General features: G+C 34.4%; 1 long non-coding RNA gene across 1 annotated transcript; it reads right to left on the bottom strand.

The window, feature by feature from the left end:
* Positions 1-4,639: 4,639 nt before the first annotated feature.
* Positions 4,640-5,109, bottom strand: LOC119644113. The gene is made up of 2 exons (XR_005248477.1): positions 4,962-5,109; positions 4,640-4,903 (listed from the first exon to the last, which is right to left on the bottom strand). It is a non-coding gene; the product is annotated as an uncharacterized LOC119644113 (long non-coding RNA).
* Between the last annotated feature and the right edge of the window lie 1,962 nt (positions 5,110-7,071).

The following is a 7,071-nucleotide window of genomic DNA, read 5'->3' as shown; positions in this document are numbered from 1 at the left end:
GTTTTGTGTTTACCATCTTCTAAACCCATTATGTACATTGTGTCCAGCGCATCGACTATGGTTAGTCCTAAACCGAACCAATCGTGAAATGTTTCCGAGATAGGCTTTAAGTTATCATGGCCCCAAGCGTATTTTTGATAATTATACCAAGAGTGTTTAAAAGCATTAACTACTGCCACTTGTCGCTCGTTGCGCGCACCGTGAAAATGTTGCTTCTGAGGTAGATTTGTGACATCAATACTTTCAAGAAATTCGTCAATTGTAACGCCGTCACTCCCTGGCAAAAGGTTGGGATCTTGTATGGCTAATTCAATCTCAGCTCGATCATATTCGAGCGTGAGATCTTCTTTATTGCTTTCAATATTATTCTCCTTTATGTTTTCAATATTCTTTGAAATATCTGGTTGCCGAGCTGCTGATTGCTGTAGGGACAGCTGATGTTGAATTTCCGAAGTTGATGGAATATTTCTCTGCAAAAATGTAAGGAAAAGGAAAAAAGTTATCTCCAACCCGTCGTCTGGAATGCAAATTTGTAAATATTCCAAGCATTTTGTTAATCGAAGACCCACTTGGTCAATCGGGAAATCTTTTAGAGGGTGTTAAAATTAGGGGTAAAACTTTTCCTAACAATACTTTTAAAGAATTTCGAATTGCTTATCAATACACTGGCCAATAAGACGTGGGTTTGTGATTTTTGTCAAGCAAATATTATTAGAATACCACGAACATGTATACCTTTAGATACAGTAATAATTACTCACTTCTAGAGCATTTCGAAGCGCCTCCCCTTTAATATCCGCGTTTTGGGGATGGTTGAGAAAACGTTTCCTATAATTATCGTAGGTCACATTATTAAAGAACTCATTGCCAAGATCTTTGAAAGGCAGTAAACCATCGCGGGTTAGAGCCTTTTGTTTGCCCGATTTATTCCAAAGCTGCAAATCCAATAATATTATGATTATGAATAGAATGCTTAAAATAAATAAGCAACGTGGACTGCGAAACAGTTTTCTCCATAATCTGTAAATTATTTATAGTTCACTAATCGATAGATATAAAATAATGTGAATAGATTTTTTGCCTTGGACTTTTTCGTGTTGCTGGTACCGTGGGTAAATTTAATTTTACTTGAGCCGATCGCTCCAGCATGTTTGCAAAATATACTTTCTTTGAGATACGTTTGCACCTTTTCTCCGAATATAATAATTTTCTGTAATTCGTTTAAAATTTTCTGAAACGATTCTCGAACTTACGACATTTGTTTAAAATATATTTCAAGGCGTTAACAGTTTTGAGACATGTCAGTTTTTTCCGTTATCTAACAATTAACGCAATGTAAATATAAAATTTGCAAAAAAACTTTAATTTAAAAACAAGTAAAACGATTATAATAGGATATGTCCCGTTATTAAATACTCACCACCATCATATAGTTATTCTCTTACCGCCTTTTTAAAATAAGGCGTAATGTAGGGAGTGGTCGAAAAAGTGAACCAGTGTGGACCATTTTCAATAGTGCTCGCCCTTGGATCAAAACATATCAATATAAAGAACCTCCCATCAAAATAACTCAAAAATTGCGAAAGGCAAGTTGAATGTGAAGGTACGTGGGCAGGCATCGGACAGGCAGGCGACGTAATTAGATCGATTCAGAATCATTTACTGATTCGATATAAGGTGTGCACATATACTTTACACCACAACTGGTATAGGGTGTAATAAATCGTCTTGCTTGCCGCTTCTCCTCCTTTCTTTTCTACTTTTTGTTTCTTTCTTGAAAAGTAAGTTCGATGTACTTTTAAGGTAATAAAAACCATATGATTTGCCATTGTCGTTAAAGTCTAGTGAAAAATTGAAAAACTTTTCATGCCTGTTATGAAAATGAAAAGTTCTGTCTACGCGTATTTACTGCTTTCAATGCATTCAATTTAAGTATCAAAGCCTACCAAGCGAATAAAGGGTTCATCGCTTTAGCCAACGCGATTGTTATAAACATTTAGTCCGGCCTTAGAATCAGAAGGTCTAAGAATTAGTAAATGATTACATTTGCACAATTTTCCATAATAAAATCGTCCCGATAAGATTCAATAATGTAAGATCCTAAGACCAGAATTCTATGAGAATCATTCCCAATGAAAAAAAACTCTGTAGTGAACTTGATAAGCGATTAAACGTTTAATGAAATTTAGCGGAACAAATTTTAGAACGATTTCGGCCGTTGTTTATAAGATCCGTCAGCTGTGAAGCGGCTTTATGCTTCTTATACACTTGGACGAAGTTTCCAAGAGATTTTGCGAAAAGACAGAGGTGAAACTTGGCACAGGTCGCATTAGCGATTACATATGAGATCCGATTTTCAACGACTATTTTTTCTCCTTTTTTTTCTAATTGAAGACCTCTCTCTCTCCTAGTTTTCCTAGTTCAAGCTTATTTACACTAAAAATTTCCTGCCGTTTTTATCGTTGGAGCAAGATTTTCCAAGATTGTCCAAGATTTTCTATATATAGATTTATGGAGCTTCTTAAGCGTGTAAGTATTCTATCGTAGCATTCATTAGTTACTCTTCTCCCCATCCATTTATGTTCACATAAGAACCGGTCACTATCAAGCGCGTTCGACAATAGGTTATATTAAACGCCGAAGATATTTCCGGAACTTGCTTGTTCTTTACTTAACACATGCCTTTTCTATAAGGGATTTGCATGCGCTCTCGTTTTTCCCTTTTTTTTTAAGAGACATTTCAAGAAACGACTGAATCGCGCAAGGACGCCTTCTTATATAACTAGTAGCAAATAAAGAGCTTCAAAAATTTTTGAAAGATATTTTCTTATCATTACTTCTTGGGTTTTGTGTATCTTTTAATAAACACTATTGATGTTTTTCTTAAAGTAATAACGTAAAACTTATTTATGACAGGTTCAGTAGAAGATTAAAACCAAGGCAGGTGTCTCAAGATGTTTTTAAAGCAAGCTTACGGAAAGCAAAGTATTATTATTATAGCCTAGTAGACGCAATTGGACACAATTATCATTTCTGCTGTCATCCTCCAAACATAATACTATAGAGTTTAGCTTATGTGCCATAGTAAAGGTAAGAGTAAAATTGGAAACATTTTCTCTATTTTTTCGTTTAGATTCCGATTTACAGTTGATTCTTACGGATATTATAGCCAGTTTGATTATGTCTTCAGAGATTGGGATACTAGTCGCTATAGGCATGAGGTTTTTGCTCATATCTTGGAACTATGCCGAAAGTATTACTGGAAATAGTACTAATAGTTGTAAAAATCTGCGAAAGGTTTAACATCTGAAAATACTTTATGCTTGTTAATCCTAGCATGCTCCGGATTAATTGTGATTCTTACAAGTTACGTCCTTGAAAACTTTTCCCTGGGCTGGATGACTTTAATTCAATGTAAATTATGAAAATTTGTTTATAAATGAAATTTTTTCCCTTTTATAACTAGTAGCAAATAAAGAGCTTCAAAAATATTTGAAATATATTTTCTTATCATTGCTTCTTGGGTTTTGTGTATCTTTTAATAAACACTGTTGATGTTTTTCTTAAAGTAAAAAAGTGAAACTTATTTATGACGGGGTCAGTAGAAGGTTAAAGCCAAGGTAGGTGTCTCAAGATGTTTTTAAAGCAAACTTATGACCTTCACTTCCTTATTCCTTTGAGTTTTCATAAAAATTAGACTTTAATGTCACCATATAAGTGCCATTCTTCGGATCGATAAAGTTTTCTCAGCCAAGGATCGCCTATGTTTTTCCATTTTTTGCTATACGAAACCTCAAGCTCCGCTTAACCATTTGCAAAAAACCGCATCTAAATAAACGCTTCTGTTCCTGAGTTATAAACGAAAAAAGCGTATGTGGACGCACAGCTAACGCGAACAAAATTTTACGTAAAATTCTTCATATAAAATAAAATGAATCACCAGGCCAACAGAATCGAACGAGAAAGCAAATTTTGTCTTGTATTTTTGTTGTTGTTTCATTAAAAATATTTCAAATATTTGACACACCCCCTCTAACCGTAATTCCATTGTCGGCCATTTTCACATGAGTTTTGTTATTGCAATAACTCAGCAATGCTTTGATTAAGGTTGTATGAGTATTTTCACAGAGATGTATCAACACAACGTTTCGTTTTCTATTTAGTCTCGTACGAGTTCTTATGCATTGAGGGTGTGTTGACGCACTCTTTTTGAAATTTTAGCAATGCATTAAGTACGACTTTATGTGCGTTTACACAAAGCTATAACAACAAAACGTTTAGTTTTAACTTAGTGCAGACGTACATACTATGCAGAAGGACTTACGATTGGCACAGATTTTATTATACCGATCGATTCAAAATCATAATCTGAATTAGTCTAACCCTGTCTGTCCGTCTGATAACTGTCCATGTAAATTTGTGTTTACCCTACAGCTCGCAATTTTTGGAATTTTTCGATGAAATTTGGCAGAGTGACGTATGTTGACCCAAGGACGAACGCTATGGAAAATGGTTCGAATCGTGCCACTTTTGCGTCCACTTCCCATACAATCTTACTTTTTGCAAACGGCGTTACCTAAGTAACTGTAGGGTGATGAAAGGTATTTAATGGAGGAACGTTTAAACTTACAAATACATATTGTTTATTGACTTTTTCTATTTATTAAAATTCAGCTGATGGTTGCTTTGATGGTTTTAAAGTTTTCATCTGTATTGATACTGATGAAGATAATTTCGTAGTTTGATAGCTTCACTTGGACTTGAAAACGTGAAATTACTTTTCCTAAACTTATACTAGGGAAAAAATAATCTCTTGCATGGTAAGCTAAACTTCCATCATTACGAATGGTGCCATTAACTAGATATCTCGAGAGCTCGATTTTTTCTGTTTATTTTCCTCGTTCTGCAAAAAAAATTTACAGTTGAATAAAGTTTAAAAATAAAAAGATTTTCGAACTTACCAAGGCGGCTGACGCAATGTTATCATTGTTCCATGTTAATTATATGAGAAAAACTTTGTTACTTTAGCCGCAGAACGAGTATAATATCGTTGTTGCTTTTCCATCTTTTTTTATCATTTTGCGTTATTGCCATTATTGCTCCCATTGTCGTTGTTACTTCGTTGTAAAACTTGTCGCTTCTAAAGTTCCCATTGCTGCTATCGTTTGGAAAGCGTTTGTCCTTACGTCCCTAGTCATTTTTGCTTTTACAATTGCTTTCGCTATTGCCATCTCATTGTTCGCGACCTTTGCAAAGGCTATTGCCAATGCCGAGGAGAAATTCTAATGATGTGTTTTTATACATTGCATGCTAGCTCGTTGCTGCACATGTTGTTGTCCATGGAATTCGCAATCATTTTAAGACGTTTTTATAATTTAAACATAAGGATGGAGTCGATATATTAGCTAAACGTTGTTATACTATTTATTACATTTATCAAACATTTGCGTGTCTTGTCATTATTCGCAATCATGAAGACACTGACTAGGGTAGCAGGTTAACCACTAAGCACGTTCCAAATGAATTTCAAATAAAGCTCAAAAATAAATAAAAATAAAGTGAATAAAATAAGTTAATATTCGCGATGATGTGAATGATGTTTGCTATCCTGCAACCTTAGTAAACGACGTCATCAGGAGTAATGGCGAGTACATTGAATAATTAAACAATAACATAAAATTTTTATTAATTTCATGAAAGAAACACATTTTTTTTTTTTTTCGTTTATGTGATAGCAAAAATTTAATTTACTCTTTTACTCATCTTTTCTTAGCGAACTTGTGTAATAATTGTGCTAAATACTTCTAATATCCGTTACAAGTGCTTTTAAAGTTTCTTAAGTTCTAAGCTAAGAAACTAAAATATGGTTATAAAGAAAGAAATGTTGACAATAAATAAATGAAACAAGTACGAAGATTATATTCGGACGCGACCGAACTTTTTTATGCTTATCACTGTTTGATAGTGATCAGGTCTGTGGAGAAGGGTGCTGCAAACATTTCAATAAGATAATGAGATCTTATAATACTGACTAGGCGTGGCCTATTCATTTATTCATTTTTGCACAAGTGCTGCCGAGATATCCATAGATTAGATGAATACAAATCGTTGCAAATACGAATCGTTGCATCTGCTGTGGTTCATAAGAAACGAGCAAGAAATAGTTTCTTTTTTATTTTTGAAATTAAATGTGATCTCGGGTTATTATTGTATTGTGGTCGGATGTATCGAACGATTGGGCTCAATTTCAATATCAATCTGTGTGCAAGAATTTCCCATCTTTGTGTCAAATTTGAAGCCGATTGTTACATTTTGCATTTGCAACCAGATGAGTGTTTACCACAGACGTTATACAAACCGATAGACTGAGATGCTTAAATCGGTTTAGAATGCGATGCTTATCAGAAGTATATATGCTTTATGGGGCGCATTCGGTGTTGCAAAGGTGTTGGCAAGGTGGAATAGACTCCTTCAGGTCCTTGTAAACGTATTCGAAGTCAAATAAATATACTCAACTAAGATATTTGTATTTATTTCGTTAAATGTATTTAAATAAATCGATTGTGTACTTTTTACAACTTTAAAGTCCTTTGGAAAGTATATTTCTCTTTGGACACATTTGTGGGCTGACACTAACTTTTTTCCATTAAAATTTTTATAAGTAAATACACTTGCCATTATAGGAATATATAAATTTTAATTTGCTTGCAGGCATCTCAACAATTTTTGTACCGATCACTGGTGTATTTGCTGAAACATTTGCAACGCCCAGAGACGCTACAAAGTGTATATATTCTTGATCAGCATCCAATTCTATATCGATTTAAACATGTACGTCTCTCCGTCCGTGAGATCTCTGTTTGAATTGAAGCTAACGGCTTCAAAGTTGACAAAAACATAGAAAGTTCTTGCACGCAGGCTAGTACCGAAAGTGGGCCAAATTAGTCGAAGGAAGGTTTTTTGCTCATTACTACTATAAACTATAGCAGATGAATGTACAAAAATTTGAACGCATGCTCTATATGAGCGATGCTGCAGCACTTGTGCAAATGGAAAAACTTGACCACGTCT

Source organism: Glossina fuscipes, unplaced genomic scaffold (assembly GCF_014805625.2).
Source record: "Glossina fuscipes isolate IAEA_lab_2018 unplaced genomic scaffold, Yale_Gfus_2 90508, whole genome shotgun sequence".
NCBI classification, from domain to species: domain Eukaryota; kingdom Metazoa; phylum Arthropoda; class Insecta; order Diptera; family Glossinidae; genus Glossina; species Glossina fuscipes.
The sequence above is the reverse complement of the archived record's forward strand: the minus strand, read 5'-3'. Positions and strand labels throughout refer to the sequence as shown.